Here is a 21,898-nt window from a genome sequence, read left to right on the forward strand (position 1 = left end):
CTACTTTTACTTCCTCTCTTATTTCCTTAAGCAAGTTTGCAACAGGTTATTTACATTATTGATTCTTTTGAAATGCAAGCATTTGGATTCATTTATTGTTCTACTAAATTTTGTTTCTCATTTGGTTAGGTTCAATTTTTATCTTTATAAATTCTCTCTTCCTAAATGGCAAAAAAACTTTTCCTCTTCTTTTTCAATTTCCTAGGTATATATCAAATTTCTTCATTTTTAAATTAATTAATTAATTAGTTTGTTTATTTATTTATTTATTTATTTATTCATTCATTCATTTATTTATTTATTTCCTAAGAGAGAGCATGCACATGCCTGAGGGGAGGTGGGAGAGGCTTGGGGGAGGGGTAGAGGAGAGAGAATCTTAATCTTAAGCAAGCTCCATATTTAGTGGAGCCCAGTATGTGTCTCATCCTGGAGATCATGACCTGAGCTGAAATCAAGAGTCAGATGCTTAACTCACTGAGCCACCCAGGCATCCCAATTATTATTATTTTTAAATATTTTATTTATTTATTTTTAAGATTTTATTTATTTATTTGAGAAAGAGAGAGCATGAGCAGGAGGGAGGGGCAGAGGAGTAGGAGAAGCAGGCTCCCCGCTAAGCAAGGAGACAGATGCAAGCTTGATTCCAGCACCCTGAGATCATGACCTGAGCCAAAGGCAGACACTTTAACCAACTGAGCCACCCAGATGCCACTTAAAGATTTTATTTTTAGCTAATCTCTACACCCAGTGTGGGGTTTGAACTCACCACTTAAAGATCAAGAGTCACATGCTCTACCACCTGAATAAGCCAGGCGCCCCTTGTCTTTCTTATTTAAAATAATAAAGGCAGTATGACAATTTTTTAAAGCTCTAAGTACATTTTTGACTGTCCAGTAAGTTTATGTTATGACATGTTCTCCCTTTTCATTGCTTTCTATATAGAGTTTATAAATTTTAGCTTTGAGATCTTCTTGCTTTAATGGCTATTTAAGAGTATGTGTGTGTGTGTTTTAAAGTAAGCTCTATGTGCAATGTGGGGCTTGAACTCACAAACCCAAAGATCAAGAATTGTATGCTCTAAGGACTGAGCCAGCCAGGCATCCCTAGAAATGTGTTTCTTAATTTCCATATAGTCAGTGCTTCTTACTTTTGGTCAACATTTTATTATTTATTCTTAATTTTAATGGGTTATTCATAACCTTACTTTATAAAATTTTCTTTATGAATATGCATATTATTGATTTTTGCAAATATTTTATGGTTTATGGAAACTGTGTTTTCTACTAGAGCTTTCTGAAATTCATCTAAAAATAGATTAAGTTGAATTTTTTTTGATACACTAGTCAATTTCTCCTTGTCCTTATTTTTGAGTACCAGATTCCCTGATTCTGAAGGAAGTATACTGACATCTTTCACTCTGATTGCATTTTTTTTCTGATTGCATTTTAAGTAGGTTCTCATAGTTTTGCTTTATGTCTTTAGCTTCTGTTATTTGGCTTAAGCAAATTTATGACTATTATGACTTCTTCACAAATACTGTGTTTTTTAAAAATATTTTATTTATTTATTCATGAGAGACAGAGAGAGAGAGAGAGGCAGAGACACAGGCAGAGGGAGAAGCAGGCTCCATGCAGGGAGCCCCATGTGGGACTCGATTCCAGGTCTCCAGAATCATGCCCTGGACTGAAGGCGGCGCTAAACCGCTGAGCCACTCGGGCTGCCCAATACTGTGCTTTTTTTTGTCATCACATTATGTTCATGGGTTTCCTGTTCAGTACTTTTAACCTTTTCACTTACCTAATTTTAATATTACCACTCCTTTTGTTTGTTTATATTTGCCTTTTAAATCTGCCAATGTCTTACTTTCAACTTCTTGAAATCTCTTTGAAATGTTCTTACCAGGTGTGGGCTACTTGTAAAGCTTTTAGGTATACCGCTATGAAAGTTGCTGTCTCTTTTGAATCTATTTTTTTTTAAGATTTATTTATTTATTTATGATAGACATAGAGAGAGAGAGAGAGGCAGAGACACAGGAGGAGGGAAAAGCAGGCTCCACTCTGGAAGCCTAACGTGGGACTCGATCCCGGGACTCCAGGATCACGCCCTGGGCCAAAGGCAGGCGCCAAACCGCTGAGCCACCCAGGGATCCCCGCTTTTGAATCTATTTTATTGAAGTGTATTATACATATAGGAAGTACACAAATCATAACTACAAATAGTTCATTGCATTTTACAAAGTGAACACATCTTTATAACCATTACCCAGATCAAGACCTAGGCCATTACCAACACCCTAGAACTTTTCCTCAGGCCCCTCCCAGTCCCTGAACCCCACAAAGTTAACCATTATTCCATTATTCTGATTTTCATAATCATAATTTAGTTTTGTCTATTTTGAATTTTATATAAATAAAATAATATAGTATGTATTCCTTTGTATCTGGTTTCTTTGGCCCAACATTATATTTGTGAGTTTTTTTTTTGTGAGGTAGTATTTTATCCTTTTATTGCTGGATAGCATTCAATGGTATAAACATACTAACATTTCTTTATTCTATCATTGATGAATGTTTAGGTTATTTTCACTTTTGGCAATTAAATTATAACGTGGCTGTGATAATTTTTGTACATATGTTTTTTTTTAATTTTTTTTTTAAATTTTTATTTATTTATGATAGTCACAGAGAGAGAGAGAGAGGCAGAGACACAGGCAGAGGGAGAAGCAGGCTCCATGCACCGGGAGCCTGATGTGGGATTCGATCCTGGGTCTCCAGGATCGAGCCCTGGGCCAAATGCAGGCGCCAAACCGCTGCGCCACCCAGGGATCCCTGTACATATGTTTTTGTGTACATATGTAGGTTTGATCCACCATGTCTATTCCTCATAAAAATTCATAGAGCTATGCACTTGTGATGTATGTTTCTGTGTGCATGTTATACTACCATAGGATGTTTACTTAGTAAAAGATAATAGATTAAAAAGCAGAATAATAAATTAAAAAGCAGAAATAATGTCAGTCTCAATCAAGATTTTTAAAAATAATAAAGGTATTATAACACTTGAAAATCTGTATGTAATAGAGAAATGCCAAGAAATTACAAGACGTCAAAATTGGCAAAAGAAGAAATGGAGAGGGACACCTGGGTGGTTCATTGTTTGAGCATCTGCCTTTGACTCAGGGTGTGATCTCAGGGTCTAGGATCGAGTACTGCATCAGGTTTCCCACAGGTAGCTTGCTTCTCCCTCTGCCTGTGTCTCCGCCTCTCTCTCTCTCTGTGTCTCATGAATAAATAAATAAAATATTTAAAACAGAACCATATTCCTGGAAAACCTCAGGAGGGACTACCTCTTGGTAGACTGGGAACAAGAAAAGGATACCCACTCTTGTTGTTAGTGTGTACCATAACCCTGGAAGTCTTTTCCAAGCTATCAGAAAGGGGAAAAAAGAGGTGCAAGCATTGCAAGGGAAAAACAAAAAGCCTTTATTATTTGTATCTTTGCATTGAGAAAAGACTGCCTAAAAATATTCAGAAGCACTAACGATTAATTTTATCAAGGCAAAGATTTGCTATTCTAATAAGGAATAACACTGATCAAGTTAACAGACAGATGATAGTTTGGGAGAAAATATTTTGTTTACCTCAATCAGGGAACTATATCCAGCATTGACAAAAATGTCTTGTAAAATCAGCAAGAAAAGTCACTAATCCTGGCGGAAAAAATAGCCAAAGGCCATAAACAGGCAAATCCCAGAAGAGGAAGCCCAAAAGGCTACGACACATAAAAGATGCTCAAATTCATTAGTGGTCATAAACTTTCCACCTATTTGAGTGGCCAATTCAGGAAGTTGGATTATGTTTAAAGTTGGCAGGGACATTGGCAGGGGGATATATTGGCCCCATTATGCCTATTTGGCAAATGGAGGCTGTAGGCATTCGGGAGAGCCATTTGGCAGTACATTTCAAATTAAATATACAAGATTACCCAGCAATTCTGCTCTGATAAATACTGCAAAGTAGTTCTCACACAAGTTCACAAAAATGGCATGTTTATTGTTTATGGTGGTAAGGAGTAGGAGCCAGTCTAACCTGGGTGTCTGTTCTTCAGGGAACGGATAGTCTAAGGTGATGGATACACCAGAGATTTCTGCACAGCAGCCAGAAGACTTGGACTGGAGGCACCATGCGACTTGTAACTTGGAGTGATCTTCAAAACGACACAGAGTGAAAAAAGTCAGAAGCAGAATGTGGTTTATTTCTCAATATCATTTATATAAGTTCAAATGTATGATCATGAACTTTTGTTCAATGTATGGTAATGTGCAAAACACATTAGGATGGTTGCTCACTTTATGGAGAGGAAATGCAGGTGGGGAATTTGGATAAGAGGAAATAAGCAGAGGTGCTTGGGTGGCTCAGTCGGTTAAGTGTCCGTCTCTTGGTTTCAGTTCGGGTCATGATCTCAGGGGTTGTGGGATCAGTACACCCCCCACCCCACCCCAACCCCGCCACCCCCTCTGTGGGGCTCCATGCTCAGTGTGGAGTCTGCTTGAGATTACTCCCTCTCATTCTGCTCCCCCCACATGTGCCCTCTCTATAAATAGATAACTAAATAAAAATTTTTTTAAAGGAAATAAAAGTAACTAACAAAGTGAGGAGGATCTTCTGTGGATGGATGGAAGATGATAATGCGCCACCTACTAAGGAGTAGGAGTGATACAACCCTTTGCTTTGATTTCCTTTTCCCAGACAATAGCAACAATAACACAAAAGACAGTAACAAACACTGAGAGGCTGAGAACTGGCAGGGATTGTTATTCCAAGTGTAGTGGAAAGAAGTCACTGGAGTGTTTTCAGGAGTAAGCGAATCCTCTTCACAAAGACCATTATGGCCACTGTCTGACAAATGGATGAGAGGAAGCAGGTGGCCAATCAGGAGCCTCTTGGCTCAGGCGGGAAATTGAAGATGGCCCAGATTAGAGCAGATTCAGGCTGTATCTTGGAAAGAAACCTGACAGGAGTCACTGAGAACCTGAGTGTTGATGGGGAGGGAAGCAGAGAAATGGAGGACACCTAAGCTTTTGTCCTCAGCAACTGTGTGGTGCCATTGAATTTGGGAAGATGGGGAGAGAGGGAGAAATCAAAATTACTGATTACTTAGCATGTTCAATTTGAGATGCCTATTAGAGATTCAAGTGGAGGTACCAATAAGGCAGTTGGGTATACGGTCTGAATTCAGAGAAGATAAGCATTAGGGAGTTGATTTCAGTATACAGAGAGTTACATAGTTGGCTCCAACACTCAGTATTTATGTCATCTTGGCCAAGTTATATAATTGCTGGATCTTAATTTATCTATAAAATGACAATAATATTATCTCTTTCTTAGTGCTGTTATGAATATTAAATCAGATAATGCCTCTAAGGAACTTGGCATAGGACCTGGCGCATAATAAGTGCTTAATAAAGGCCCTTGTGACTGGAGAACAGTGAAGGGAAAGAACACGTCAGGTGACAGAGTTTGGCAGTAGAGATATCATGTCAGAATTTTTAGGCCACGGTAAATAGTTTTCAGTAAGTGGCTATTAGGGCTTTTAGGCAGGGAATCACGTGACCTGGCATTGCTAATAGTATTGACAGATTATTTAAGGATTCACATTTGATATCGTTTTGTCAGACTGTACATAAACAGTCTGGGTTGTCATAAACGTACATACACACATTTTAAGAACTTTGATGATACGAAAATATGCTTAGAAATTATGACAAATGAAAGCCTTTTTCTCTGAAAGGTATTCGGATGGTCCTGACAGTCCTTGAATCTGCAGTATCGCCAAGGACTTCTCTGTTGGTCTGTGCATAGTTCTATTTTGTACATTGTTCTTGAGCAGTAAGCAATCGGAGCTTAGGGACAGCTGGCACTTTGTAGCGAAGCAGAGTTCTGAGCCCATAAAGTGAAACATCAGTGCTTTATATTTATCATGCTGCATTAAGACAGATGCTGAAGTCAGATGTTGCCCAACATTTCAGAAAATATCTTCATTCTGCTGCAGCCAATAGCTTATATGTATCCAGAATATTATTCCATTTCAGAAAGGCTACTTTTCATAGAAGAACTACATAAATATCTAGTTTCTACGCAAAACCTCGAGTTTGTCCGATTTTTGGATTAGGTGTGTTGTGGATCACCTATACTTTACCTTAAATGCTGCAAAGAGCCCTCAGCAGCCCAAATGCAGTAACTGAAGAGGGGACCCTGGTGATTCTATTTTCACATTTCTCTTTATTTATAGATTTGATGTAACAAGTGATGAGGAGCCTCCATAATCCTTCCAACTGTTCATCTTCCATTAAGCCCACAAGTGGGACAATTATAGTGTCACATCTGGAATACTACAGATAAAGGTTTCCTTGAAGCATTAAAAAATCCCAGTGGCAACAGAAATGGGAATGCCCTTTGATCATGTTCCAGTTAACTACTGTTGCATAACAAAGTACCCCCAAACTTGGTGTTTTATTATAACTCAGGATTTTGTGGGTCAGGAACTCAGGCAGGGTCAGCTGGGTGAGCCATGTGATGTGTATATGACTGTACTATGTGATGTTGTGTGTGGTCATTGAGTCATGTTCACCCAGGAGTTTTCTGGTCTGGAGAGTTTAAGACGTTTTCACCCACACACTTGGTATCTTTTGAAGAATGGCAAGAAGCTGGGCTCAGCTGGGCCCCTCTCCTACTCAATGTGAATGTCAGACCTCTCCATGTGATCTCTCAAGCAAGGTGGTTTGACCTTGTAAGGCATTCCAGGGCTCCAAGAGACCAATGTAGAAGTTGCCAGTCTCTTAAAGGCCCTCCCAGAACTGGAATATTGCCATTTCTGGTTTACTCAATTGATTGGAGTGCTCACCAGCCAGCCCAAATTCACAAGAAAGAGAATGAGACTCCACCCCCTGATGGGAGATGTGTCAAAGGATTTTAACCCACACAATTAGGGATATTTACTTGGATTTAATAGTGTCCAAATAGTACTGTTAGGTGGCATTATCTAGTGGTGAGAGCACAATAAGTTGGGCTACCTTATTGTTTTAGCTGTGTGACTTCATACATTTTTTAAAAATCAATTTTCTTGAGATAAAATCTATATGCAGTGAAATGTATTCATTTTAAGTGTTTGTCTCTGTGAGTTTTCACATATTTATATGCTTGTATAACCACCAATACTATCAAGATAAAGAACAGGGGCAGCCTGGGTGGCTCAGCAGTTTAGCACCGCCTTCAGCCCAGGGCGTGATCCTGGAGACCAAGGACTGAATCCCGCGTCGGGCTCCCTGCATGGAGCCTGCTTCTCCCTCTGCCTGTGTCTCTCTTTCTCTCTGTGTGTCTCTCATAAATAAATAAAATCTTAAAAAAAAAAGATAAAGAACGTTTCCAATTGTCTTAAAATGGTCCCTTGTATTTGTTTCCAGTTAATCTAGAAACCCAAGCAACCACTGATGTGCTTTCTATCATTATAGATTAGATTAGCCTGTTCTAGACTTTCATATAAATGGAATTGTACAGTGTGTAACCGTTTGTTTTGTTTTTTAAAGATTTCATTTATTTATTCAGGAGACACACACACACACACAGAGGCAGAGACATAGGCAGAGGGAGAAGCAGGCTCCCTGTGGGGAGGCTGATGCAGGATTCAATCTCAGGATTCCAGGATCACACCCTGAGCGGAAGGCAGACACTCAACTACTGAGCCACCCAGGTGTCCCATACGGTGTGTACTCTTATATCTGACTTCTTTCACTTAACGTATTTTTGAGATTCATTCATTTTTTTTTATATGTTTCACTATTCCTTTTTGTTGTTCAGAAGTATTCTATTATATGGATATGCCAAAATTCCTAGCATATGGTGTATTAGTTTACTATGGCAGCTACAACAAATTAACAGAAACACAGAGGCATAAACAATACAAACTTACTGTCTTACAGTTCTGTAAGGACAAGGTCAAATGCTTGATACAGGTTTCAGTGGGTTAAAATTGAATTGTTGACAAGTCTGTGTTCTTTTCTGGAGACTCTGGGTACAGGGAGGCTGTGTTCCCTTTCCTTTTCTAGCTTCTAGTAGGCATTCACATTTGTTGGCTTATGGGCACTCTTTCTTCATCTTCAAAGCCAATCACATCTCCTCTTGACTGTCTCTCTTTCTCTACCTTCCTCTTTTACTTTATTTATTTTTAAAAAAATATTTAATTTTTTAAAGATTTTATTTATTTATTCATGAAAAACAGAGAGAGAGAGAGAGAGAGAGAGAGAGGCAGAGACACAGGCAGAGGAAGAAGCAGGCTCCATGCAGGGAGCCCGATGTGGGACTCCATCCCAGGACTCCAGGATCACACCCTGGGCCAAAGGCAGGCGCTAAACCGCTGAGCCACCCAGGGATTCCCTCCTCTTCCACTTTAAGGGAATCTTGTGATTACACTGGATCCACCCAAATAATCCACAATAATCTCCCTACTTGATTAGCTGATTAGCAAATTTAATTCCATCTGCACCTTTAACTCTTTTTTGCTACATAACATAACATACTGCTAATCCTCAGGGATTAGGATGGGGACATCTTTGGGAGCCATCATTCTGCCTACCATACAGAGTGTTATATAAGTGTTAACGTTTTTTGGTATTATTATCACTATTATTACTGAAGATCTTTAGACAGAGTTAAAGACTTGCATTCAAATTCTGGCTTTTTCACTTACCAGCTATGTGGTCTTGGACAAGTGAATCCTTTTTTGAATTTCCATTTGCTTAGCTATGAAATTTCAGACATGATATTAGCCATCTTTACAGAATATTTGTGAGGAAGAATTGAGACAGGATAAGTGAGTGCTGAGTATACCACCAACACAAAACATCTGATTTCCAGTTAAAACAGTAAATTAAACACACCAAATCAATATCTCCCCTATGGGAGCCCCACTAAAGTGAAGTAAAGAAATAAGAATGTGAGCAGAAAATGCCAACAAATTATTGATAGAAGATAAAAGGAGTCAATGAAGTTGTGGCCTCCGTCCTAGCAGGAAGAACACCACTGAGAAATGCACTCACTTGCCTGGCAGGCCTCTGGGGAGGGGAAGGCTAAGAGGCACAGGCTGTAGAAGGTGGGGATGAAGCCCCAGGCATTGGTGGAAAATCTATTAAACATCTAGGCCTTTCTCAGGAGACCAGCAGCTTATTCCCTGGAGAAATATTGGAGAGAGGTGCAGAGCAAGGGAAATAATTAACAGTGGAACACCTGAAGGGCCAGCCGTAGTGTATATTACCCCAACCCCCACCACACACAGGAATACAAATGTAAAGAAGTTCCCCCCTCTGCAGAAACCAAGTGACCCCAGAGAAAAGACTTTAAGATACCAACATATGAGTTTCCCTTATAGAAGTTCCAACTGGCCTTATTACTCTGCAATGATTATGAATTGCCAGACAAATTTTTTGTGCCTTGCTCCTAAACATGAACAGTCAAGGATCATAGATATTTGAAGAAAGTCTGCAACATCAAGGACAGAGAAGGAAATGAATAAAGAAGAAAGAACTTGAATGAAACAGAGACAAGGCAGGGAGCAGAATAAAAAACACAATTATCATACATTGTCAGAGAAAGAAGAAATTGCCTTGATTAGGAAGAACAATATAGTGCAAAAACACACTGTCAAAGAACAAAAGGGTTCTTGGATATTCAAAATATAATTGCTAAAAATAGAACTAAACTCTTACCTACTATAATTGGAAGGCAATAGGTAATGTCAAAATTTATAAATCAGTAGATGACAGTACACTATAAGCATGTTATTTGGAAACATGCAGCAAATATCCAAAATAATCATTTACCTGAAAATCAAAGATTCAACTGGGAACTTTTGGAGTAGAGAACTGGGAGTTACAGATCAGTGGAGCAGGTACTTTATTACACTTCAACCCTAAACATTTTCATTTCCATTTGTCTTTTTAAAAAATTTATTATGGGGGCACCTGGGTGGCTCAGTGGCTGAGTGTCTACCTTTGGCTCAGGGTGTGATCTCTGGGGCCTGGGATTGAGTCCCACGTCCGGCTCCCCACAGGGAGCCTGCTTCTCCCTCTGCTTATGTCTTTGCCTCTCTCTCTCTATTCACATGAATAAATAAATAAAATCTTTAAAAAATTATAAAATAAAAATAAAAAGTTTATTATGGTAAATTACACATCACATAAAATTTACCATTAATGATTCACAAGGTTGTGCAACTATCATCATTATCTCATTCCCAGAATATTTGCATCAATACAAAAGGAAATCCTGTAACCATTAAGCTGGTACTCCCCACTCCTCACTCCTTCCAGCCTCCAGAAATCTTGAATCTGCTTCCTGTCTCTGAATTTGCAGACTCTGGATATTTCATTTAAATGGAATGGAACAATATTTGGCCTTTGGGAAGTTTCTTCTTTCACTTGGTGTGATGTTTTCAAGATTTAATCACAGTGTAGCATATATTAGTACTTCATTTCTTTTTATGACTGAATACTATTCCATTGTATGGATATACCACCTTTATTTATTAAATCAATGGACATTTGGGTTTGTTTTCACCTTTTAGCTATTGTGAACAGCTGAACCTATTTGAACATTTGTGTGCAGGTTTTTGTTTGAACACCTGTTTGCAGGACTTTATATACCTAGAAGTGAAGTTCCTGGGTCAGTTTGGTAATTCAATGTTTGACTTAATGTGAACCCACCAACATTTTCCATAGTGGCTGCACCATTTTACATCCATGTACAAGCAGTCTGATCTCTTTACATTCTCATCCACAGTTGTCCATTTGTCTTTTAACGGAATTAAAAATGTATGGAACTCTGAATAGAGCTAAAAGCTATATATACATATATATATATATATATATACACACACACACACACACATATACATATACATATATATATCCATGTGATAAAATTATGAAAATAAAACCATAAAATATCATTAATAAGAGTCATAAAGATGAGAGAAAAACTGGGGGACTACCACAGCTTTACCAGGTATATTAATTCCTTGTTGCTGCTGTAAAAAATCACCACAATTTTAAAGGCTTAATCCAATAGAAATTTATTCTCTGCATATCAGAAATATGAAATGGATCATACAAGATGAAAATCAAGATGTTGGTAAGGCTGTGTTCCTTTCTAGAGGCTCTGGGGAGAACCCGTTTTCCTTCCTTGACTTCCTTGTCTACTTCTAGAGATCATCAACATTCCTTGACTTGTGGTCTCTTCCTCCACATACGAAGGCAGCAGTGTAGTATCTTCTCTCTTACCTGACCTGTTTCCGTCCTCATACGTCATCTCTGACTCTGATCCTCTTGCACCTCCTTACAGGGACTCTATGATTATATAAGGCTCACATGAATCACCCAGGACAATTTCCCCATGTCAAAATCCTTACCTTAATAACATCTGCAAAATCACTTTTGCCATGTAAGGTGACATTTTTACAGGCTCTGGGGATTCGGACATGGACATCTTCAGAAGGCTACCACACCATGAAAACCACACAAGGTCTTCCTTGTGGAGAAGCAGCCAGAAAGGGCCCTGTCAAGTAGAAAGTGGCAAAGTGACTTGGAGAAGTGCTCAACCTTCCAAACTTGAATTTTCTGTTTTGTAGAGGGATAAACATACTATTCTATGTACATGCTGGCAGATAAAATAAGGAAAGTACATACCTACGCTACTCAAATTTCCACCAAGCACCCCTTAATACTCTTAGCAGGTTACAGGCAAAGCTCAGAGCTGCAAATTTTAGGCATGATATTGCTTTGAAGTCTCATGTTTTATCTGAGAAATTCATGTGCATTATGCATTATATTTAATAATAGATGTGTTTGTTTTAATACAAAGTAACATTTTAAATGTCTCACCAGCAGGAACAATAAATGGATGCTCTTTATTCTTTGATCTCGTATACCCCCTGTCACATCTCTGATTATCTTTGTTTGAAAAACAACATTACATAAAAGAAAGCGCATTGAAAGCCATAAGGGGAATGATAACTCATATTGTTACATTCGAATAGTAAGTATTGAAAGCATCATATTGGTCTCAGCTCCACATAGTGAATCTTAGGAAATAAAGAGCATTTTTCCCCAAAAGTTAGGCAAAGTAGAACTCTACAAACAAAATGTGTGGTTCCTAGAATTTACCTTTTATTAATACAGAGTGACTTATTCTTAACTGTGGAGCAATAGGTTTATTTGCTTCGACTATCACAGACGTGTGTCAGGGTTAGTATCAAGGAGAAATATGTAAAGAGGGATAAATGCCAATGTTTATGAGTTTGGGAATAGTGGGGTGCTACGCCCCCATTATCTCCATAAGCCTCTTAAGCATCATTCTTTGAGATGGCCAACTGATGTTTTCTTAACCTTCTTTGGAAATTGGCGCAGCTTCAAAAAGCATCAATTTCCCTATCCAGATCACTACTCTCTTTAGAAATTCCAGTGCCATCATTTTGTAAAATTTTATTTTGAAGATTTAATTAATTAATTTGCTTAGAGAAAGAGAAAGAGAGAACCCTCAAGCAAGGGGAGGGGCAGGAGGAGAGGAGGAGAGAATCCTGTGCAGACAGTACTGAATGCTTGGAGCTCCACACGGGGCTCTATCCCACGACCCTGAGATCATGACCTGAGCCAAAACCAAGAATTGGATGCTTAACCGACTGAGCCACCCAGGTGCCCCTCCAGTGCCTTCCTTTTTTTAATCAATAAGATCAGTATTCACAAGAGCACCATGAAAAGGGGATCTGGCCTCCCCAAGACCTCTTGTTTAACGGCAAAGAATTGAGTGATTAGGACTGCTGAAAGCCCTTCCAGAGAGCTGTGGGACTTGTGTGTGTTTTCTTCAATCAGTCTTAAAATGGCCTTGGATCTAGTCACCTGATTAGCCTGTTAAACAAGTGAAAAGGAGCAGATTCCATCAAGGACCCCAGAAAACATTTCCATAATGAACACCACTGGAGGGATATCTCATCTGCTTACAACTTCTTTTTATCTCTTCTATTTCTATCAGAGAGTGTAATAAGGACTTGGAACGTGGCCCCTTCTCAAGAAATCCTTAAAGAAAACAACCCTCCCACCCCCCCACCCCGCCACCTGCCAATTGTAAAATGCATAGTAATGTGGTTCTTAGAGGGTTATTGTTTTAACACATGAAATGATAGCGATACAGCACAACAATTGTATCTTTTATTGAAAAAATTACCATCCAATTTTGGCAAATAGATGAGCTAGATAATATTCTAAAATGTGTAGTCAGGGTGTAAGTGGCTGAAAAATCGAAGTCTAATGAGGATTTGTTACTGGAGGAGAGGAGAGGCTTGGACAGTGCACACAGAATTGCTAACGGGATAGTGTCAAAACAACCATTCACGGGGGACTGATTGAGAATCTGCAGAATAAAACAAGCAGACACAGGCCTTTGTGAGTTCCTGTGATTAAGCAGCTATAGGGTAGTCGGGGCTGCTGTAAGAGGCAAAGCCGGCTTAAGAAGGCGAAAATGAGTAGCTTACAGCAGGAATTGAAAAATACCATTCCTGCCAAATAACCCTTTGATTATTTTTCAAAACACGAAAAATGTTGCATGTTTTTATTCATGCCATGTGGGAAAATAAATCCCAATTCTTTTGCCTTCTAGTGTGTAATAAAATGATCCGTTTGCTTTTGCTTCTTTTTGGTAAAACGAACAAGTCCTGAAATGCTCTGAACTCCATTCTGATTCAAACTCTGTTCCCAAGCAAAATAAACTCATTTACTCTTTGTCCTCCAATAACCCCACCAGTGCTCTATTTTTACCACTTAGCCCTGAAACGAATTCAGCTCTCAATTTGAATTTTCCTCACCTTGTCCACGTTCTAAGTAAACTTGGAGTTGTCTGCGTTTGGTTCACTAGTCACAGAACAATTCCCACCAACTGGTGACTCCTTTGAGCTTCACTTTGGGTTTCCATTATTCATACATCAAATTGCTTCTCAGGGTATGACACTCTGGACGTGATTGGAAGGCCAAGTGAAAAATATTTAGGAGTGTCACATGACGAGGCCACTTGGACAAAAGGACTTTGTACATGTGACTTCACACAATAGAAAATCATGAACTTTTTCTCACCCCGTAAATGGCATTGTGCCAGAGTAAACTTAGAAGCTACCCTCTGGCATGCTTCTGGAAATCTTTTCAGTTCTGATAATGTGGAATTTTTATACTAAAATATAAATTAACATTTGGAAGAACTTAGTTATTTTCCATGGATTAAAACTATATAAGCTCCTAAATCTTGTTCAAGAACACCAGCCTCTTATAAGCCGGAAATTTCACTCATTACTAACATTTTATTTGTTTATGGGTCATCTTCTCACATATGGAAATATATGTAAAAAAGATAAAAGTATAGGGACTCCCGGGTGGCTCAGCAGTTAAGCCCCTGCCTTTGGCACAGGGCGTGGTCTTGGAGTCCCAGGATCGAGTCCCAAGTCCAGCTCCCTGCATGGAGTCTTTTTCTCCCTCTGCCTGTGTCTCTACCTCTCTCTCTCTCTCTGTGTCTTTCATGAATAAATAAATAGGATTAAAAAAAGATAAGAGTATAAAAAAGCAATAAGAATGGAGAAAGCAAGAGAGTAGATTTAAATTCATTGTTCATTTAAGTGAATGTTGTCCTTTAAGAAAACAACCTTTTTCATTTAAAAAAAATGTATATCTGGGGATGCCTGGGTAGCTCAGGGCTGCCTTCAGCTCAGGGCTTGATCCTGGAGTCGTGGGATCGAGTCCCGCATCGGGCTCACCAAAGAGCCTGCCTCTCCCTCTGCCTGTGTCTCTGCCTCTCTGTGCCTTTCATGAATAAATAAATAAAATCTTTAAAAAAATGTATTTCTGGAGCCCCCACCATATGCTCTGAACTGTGCCATGTGTGATGGGGAAACAGGAGACTCAGACAACATAGATTCTATCTTCAAGATCAGTTTTGTAGTAAGAGGCAGTGTGATAAAATGAAGAAGAAACTAGAAACCTGCAGTTAAATTTAGTACATACCAGACATTTTATACACTTTGTCTTTTATCTTCACAACAATCTTGCAAAGATATTATCCTTCTCAATTTATTAAGTAAGGAAAAATAGTTTGAGAAGGTGAAATCACTTACTTCCCTGAGGTCACTCAGCCGGTAAGTTGCCAAAGCAGGATTCACATTCAGATGTTTCTAACTTTAGAGAACCAAGTGCTTTTCACTGCCCAACCACCCCTATTTCTGGCATACCACTTTTTTTCCCCTAGAATGAGTCACTCAATCATTTCATCTATTAGTTTCCTAGACTATAAAATGAAGAGACTTCTTTTCCTGTAGTGGAAATAGATTCTGTTGTCTTAGACTGGTTAGTGAAGCACTGAGAGACCAATACCAGATGGGATGTCTAGGGAAGGTGGTCCCCAGACTCCATACTCAGGATCAGGCCCATTAGTAAAGGGAATTCACAAATTCTTGGTAAATGAATGAATCATGTGGGAGAGGCATGCAGATTTACTCAGTTTTCCAGGGGGTTTAATGTATTTGCCCTGAGTTACCCACTGCCACCTGGTTCTCTTAGGAAAACTCTCTTAGACCTCTATGTGTGACAGAGGGGGCTGATTGAGGGTGCCTTGTGTGCTTGTGAAAGTCATTCCTCTGGGGGGCTCAGGCTGGTGCAGGCCTGATAATGGCAGTGCTCTAGCCAGCTTAGCTGAAGGACATGTGGGTGAACATAAAGTACCACTCTTCATGCTGTCACTAAAACCATAGTCTACTCAGAAAATGGGGGAGGGGAACAAGATGTGGAATAATTTGTTCTTTAGGATTCCCACAATGCAAGGGAATACTTGAGGAAGTACAAACCCTCAAAAACAAAAGCAAATTGGGGTGCCAGGGTGACTCAGTCAGCTCCATGCTCAGTGGGGAGTCTGAGATTCTTCTTTTCCCTCTGCCCCTCTCCACTGCACATGCACATTCTCTCCCTCTTCCCCTCTTTCTACAATAAATAAATAAATCTTAAAAAAAGGCACATTATTTATGTTGATGAATTGTAATACAAATGAAAAGTAGTTATCCAAGGCAATACTTAAATATAGCCATGAAGGAAACGGATCCAAACCCTGCCTTCATGAAGCTTACATTGTAATGATAAAAGACAGATAATAATAGCAACAAAAAAGAATGTTTCAAAAATATAAGTTCAGTTATCTCAGCATATAGCTTACATCATCCATGGTTTTGAAAGCCTTTTCTCTCATTATCAAGTCACCATATATGTGTAGATCTACAAATAAAATATCTCTTCTGCTTCCTGGTGTTAATTGCCTATTTCTGCCTACACTCTGGATTATTATATAGCTTTAGAGTAAAATCTGATGTGTGTTATAGCAAGACTCCCTAATTATTTTTCTATAGAAGTAGCTTAACTATATTGTGTTCCTCAGTATAAATTTTAGAGTCACTTTGTCAGATCCCACAAACACTCCCTGTTTTTTTTTTTTAATATTTTATTTATTTATTCATGAGAGACAGAGAGAGAGAGAGAGAGGCAGAGGGAGAAGCAGGCTCCATGCAGGGAGCCCGATGTGGGACTCGATCCCCGGTCTCCAGGATCATGCCCTGGGCTGCAGGCGGAGCTAAACCACTGAGCCACCCAGGCACCCCCTCCCTGTTGGGTTTTGATCAGAATTGCATTAGGAATTAGATCAGTTTGGAAAACCTATCTCTATGATAACATTTTCATACAACATAATGGTAAGTTTCTCTGTTGTTAGGTTTTCTTTAACATCTTTCATTATATTTTTATAAATTTCTTCATAAATTCTTGCACATCTTTTACTAGATTTCTTAATTTCTAACTTTCAACGATATTGATGTTGATGTTATTTATTGTGAAACTACTTTCTCTGAGTGTTTATTACTACTACGTAGGAATGTATTTTTTTAAATATTGTTTTTATAGCCATTGACTAACTTTGCTGAATTCAAATATTAATTCTCATACTTTTGGAGTAGATTCTCTGGGATTTTCTATGTGAATAATCATATCATCCTAGAGCAGTGCTTCATTCTTGGGGGTGATTTTGTTTACAAGGAGACAGTTGGGCATGTCTAGAGGCATTTTTCATTGTTACAACTGAGGATGTCAAAGATTTTATAATCATCTACTCCGTAATTATTTGGTGAAGGAGTCCTATTGTGTATCAGGCCCTATTTGAAGAGCTGAGTATTCAACAGTATTCAAAACAAATATGTTCCGGGATCCCTGGGTGGCGCAGCGGTTTAGCACCTGCCTTTGGCCCAGGGTGTGATCCTGGAGACCCAAGATCGAGTCCCACGTCGGGCTCCCAGTGCATGGAGCCTGCTTCTGTCTCTGCCTCTCTCTCTCTCTCTCTGTGACTATCATAAATAAATAAAATTAAAAAAAAAAAAAAAACAAACAAAAAAAACAAATATGTTCCTATCCACTACAAACTCAAGGCCTAGTTTATATCTTGCAAGCACTCACGGAAATACAGAAAGTACAGAAAGTAATCAAATAATGGACCAAAATAAAAATGGATGATGGTCCAAAGGACAGAAGTTATATAAAATACACTCTTTTATCACTATTAATAATAGATGTCCAAACAACCCCTTGCCAATCAGAGATCATGTGTCCTTACTTGCTTTATGTATTTTTTTAAAAGCATAAAAACAAAGTCTAGGATTTAATTGAATAAGTTAGAAAAAGAATAAAAAAGAAACCACGAACATGAAAGAATCCATTGAGATTAAAGCAGACATTAATTACTTATTAAGCAACAAAACAAAACCAGTAGAATTGACAAATAAACTTTAAAAGCTCCTTATTTGAAAAACACCAGATAAAAGAAGAGAAAGGAGTATTTTTATAGTGGAGAAACAAACATGACCTCAGCCAGGTGCCCAAGGTCAATGTCAATGGTGATAAGTCATGTTGACAATATCTTTGACATGATGTGATGAAGATGGCAGTTCATCTGTGTGATCCTCATCCCCCAAACCCATAATTCCAGTCTAGTCATGAGAAAAACATCAGACAACTCCCAACTGAGAAGCATTCTAAATAATATCTGACCAATATTCTTCAAATTGTCGAGGTCATAAAAAACATGGGTGGTCTGTCACAGCCATGAAGAGCCCAAGAAGACGTGACTACTAAATATAATGTGGTGTCCTGGATGCAAACCTAGAATAGAAGAAGGATATCAGTAAAAATCTAGAGAAATCTGAATAAAGTTTGGACTTCAGTTAACAATAATGTATCAATATTGTAGATTAATTGTGACATACATATCATGTTTGCGTAAGATAGTAACAATAGAGGAAACTGGGTATGGGTACATGGAAATTCTGTACTATCTTTGCAACTTTTCTGTCAATCTAAAACTATTTGCATCAGTTTACTATTGCTGCTGTAACAAATCATCACAGATTTATTAGTTTAAAATAACACAGATTGATTCTCTTACAGTTCTAGAGGTTCAGATATCCAAAATGAATCGTAGAGGGCTAAACGCTAGATGTTGACTCTGCTGGTTCCTTGGGGAGGCCCCCAAGGAGATTCTCTTCCTTGTCTTTTCCAGTTTCTAGAGGCTGCCCACATGCCTTTACTTGTGCCACAGCACTCCAGTCTGACTTTCTGGAATCATAATGCCTTCTCCTCTGTCTGACCTTTCCATGTCCCTCTTATAAGGAGCCTGTGGTCACACAGGGCAAAAGTGGATAATTCAGAATAGCCTTCCCATCATAAAACATCCTTAATTTAATCGCATCTGCAAATAATCTATTGACATGTAAGATAATATTCACAGGTTTTGGAGATTAGGGCATGAACCTTGGGGGTAGGGGGTCATTATCAGCTTATCACACTATTCTAAAAGAAAATGTTTCTAAAAAAAAAAAAAAAAAAAAAAAAGCACCAGACAACGATTTAGAAAATCTAGTTGAAACAAAAGGGGAGCACGCAATTAAATACCAAAGGCAAAGGAGGATATAAAAACAAACAGAGCTTTTAAGACTGTGAGAGAATAATACATATGATTCTGAAATAACTTTTTATTCTAGAAGAAGTACATGACTTTCTAGGGCTATAGGGTGTTACAGAAAAAATATTAGAAAAACATCCAGGCAGGGACACCTGGGTGGCTCAGCGGTTGGGCTTCTACCTTTAGCCCAGGGTGTGATCCCAGGATTCGGGATGGAGTCCCACATGGGGCTCTTTGCAGGGAGCCTGCTTCTCCCTCTGCCTGTGTCTCTGCCTCTCTCTCTCTCTCTCTCTGTGTCTCTCATGAAAAAATAAATAAAATCTTTTAAAAAAAGATCCAAGTATAAAGGGAAAATGTCAAAGAAGGCTTGGGGACAGACTTTTTATTTAATTTTTTTTTAAGTAGGCATCATACCCAACAAGGAGCTTGAACTCACAGCCCTGAAATCAAGAGTTGCCTGCTCTTCCAATTGAACCAGCCAGGCACCCCATGGGACAAGGCTTTTTCCAATGATCATGATTCCTATTTATTGAGTGCTACTAAGTAATAGAGCTTGAATTCAAACCAGCATTTGTGTGGTTTCAAAGCCCATGTATTTTCACAGCATTGTTTTGCCTCCTGTGGATCAGTCTTTTCATTCTCCAAAGGAACAGATTTTACCTATTGTATATATTTTCTTTCAGAGCATGGAGAGTTACCCAACTCATATTTAACTCTCAGGACTACGTAGTATAGGCTGCAGAGATAGGCTTCTCTCTCAAGCTGTAAGATTCTAGCCTCAGTGAATAACTTCTTTGGGCTTCAGTTCATTATCTATAAAATATAAATAATACTATATCTAACTTTTTTTGAGGGAGGGGTAAAAAGGGGCAGAGAGAGAGAGAGAGAGATAATCTTAAGCAGGCTCTATGCCCAGTGCTGAGCCCCATGTGGTGCTTAATCTCATGACCCTGAGATCATGACCTGAGCCAAAATCAAGAGTTGGATGCTTAACTTACTGAGCCACTCTGGCATCCCTCTAATTTTTAATTGTTGTAACGATCATAACAACAAAATGCAGTGTTTGGAATGTGCTACGAACTTGTAAAATGATCACTACTGCTATTATGAATACCAGTAATAAAACCAAATGAAGATAAGATAAAAAGAAATGAACTAATATATTTTAAAATTCTAAATGATTTAACAGCCAACTGAACTAGAAAGAATTCAAGATGAATAATCCATCACTACCAAGTAGAAAATATCAGTTTGGTTTAATATTAGAAAGTTTATTGTTATCATATTGATAGGTCAAAAAGAAAAAAAATATGATTATTAAATCTTGAAGTATTACAATCATTTCTAATGGAAAAAAATTATTTTTGTGACCTGTAAATAGAAGAATAATTCCTTAACACATTAAAGAATATCTTACACTGACAACGTATATCTTTATTTATTGTGAAAATACCAATAGAGACATTTCCATTAACATCAAGAATAAAACAAGGATGTCAGCTATCTTTCACTATTTAATATTATTTTATAAGTTTTGGTCACAGCAGAAAGCAGAAATAGGAAGTGTGATTACCAGAAAAGTGGAAACAAAGTTATCATTTTTTACAGATGATATGATAATATGCCTAGAAAAACCCTAGAGAATCAGCTAAAAAATAATTAGAAGTGAGTTCAGCAACATGAGTGAATATAAATATCAATGGACTTCAAACACACCAGCCACAGTCAGAAGATATAATGAGAAAAATATCTCTTTCACAATAGTAACAGAAATATAAAACACCTAGAAATATAAGCTTAATAAGAAATGTGTCAGACCTTTGTGAAAAATACTGCAGAACTATACCAAGAAACATAAAATAAGGCTTAAACAAAGGAAGGTATACAGCATGTCTGTGTGAACTGTTACAAATTTATCAATTTTACCCACATTAATCTTTAGGTTTAATGCAATCCAATACATTTTTTTTAATCCAATACATTTTTAATGGAACTTATCTTTGGGAGATTTGCTAGAGGAATAAACATATGAGAATAGCAAAAGAAAATTTAAAAAGGAAAGCTAATGAGGAGGGGGAACTTGTTCCACCAAAAAAAAGATACATTGCAAAGCTACAGTGGATAGTGTCAGGTCACCTGGGTGGGGGAGTATCCCATGTTGCTATTCTCCTGGAGAGGTAGTCAGTGGTACATTTCAGGAGTTTCATAACCCCTGGCCATTTGACCCAGGGATTCTTCTAGAATTCTGTCATTATATATATATTTTTTTTTTTTCTCATTAAACTTTTGTTTTAATGGGTCTCAAAATTCTGTGACAGATTTTTGGTCAAGTTGTTTCCATTAAAAAGTACTGATTTTAAAAACTAATAACTTAAAACTGCCACACACGCACACAAAAAAAAAAAAAAACAAATGGTCCACAAAACATTCTCCTTTCCTTCTGAAGGTTTTACGATGCATTGTTATCATTAACCAGTCTTTTACTATTAAACTTAAATGGCCAATTGACACAAACAGTTCTGAGACCGTTCTTCCACCACTGATTAAGACTGGGGTGGCAGGTATTAGGGATAATATTCATTTAGCCTTCTGAGCTTTCTGGGCAGACTTGGTGACTTTGCCAGCTCCAGCTGCCTTCTTGTCCACTGCTTTGATGACACCCACAGCAACCGTCTGTCTCATGTCACGAACAGCAAAACGGCCCAGAGGAGGATAGTCAGAGAAGCTCTCAACACACATAGGTTTGCCAGGAACCATATCAACAATGGCAGCATCCCCAGATTTCAAGAACTTGGGACTATCTTCCAGCTTCTTTCCAGAACGAC

At 38.3% G+C, this 21,898-nt stretch overlaps 1 long non-coding RNA gene across 1 annotated transcript in view; it reads left to right on the forward strand.

Annotated features, from left to right (window-relative positions):
• Nucleotides 1-7,630: 7,630 nt before the first annotated feature.
• Nucleotides 7,631-21,898, forward strand: part of LOC144316249 (uncharacterized) — a 51,723-nt gene continuing 37,455 nt past the window's right edge. Inside the window, exon 1 of the long non-coding RNA XR_013382101.1 lies at nt 7,631-7,761. This is a non-coding gene — a long non-coding RNA (uncharacterized LOC144316249). The remainder of the gene's footprint in view (nt 7,762-21,898) is intronic.

This window comes from Canis aureus, chromosome 6, assembly GCF_053574225.1.
Source record: "Canis aureus isolate CA01 chromosome 6, VMU_Caureus_v.1.0, whole genome shotgun sequence".
NCBI lineage: Eukaryota > Metazoa > Chordata > Mammalia > Carnivora > Canidae > Canis > Canis aureus.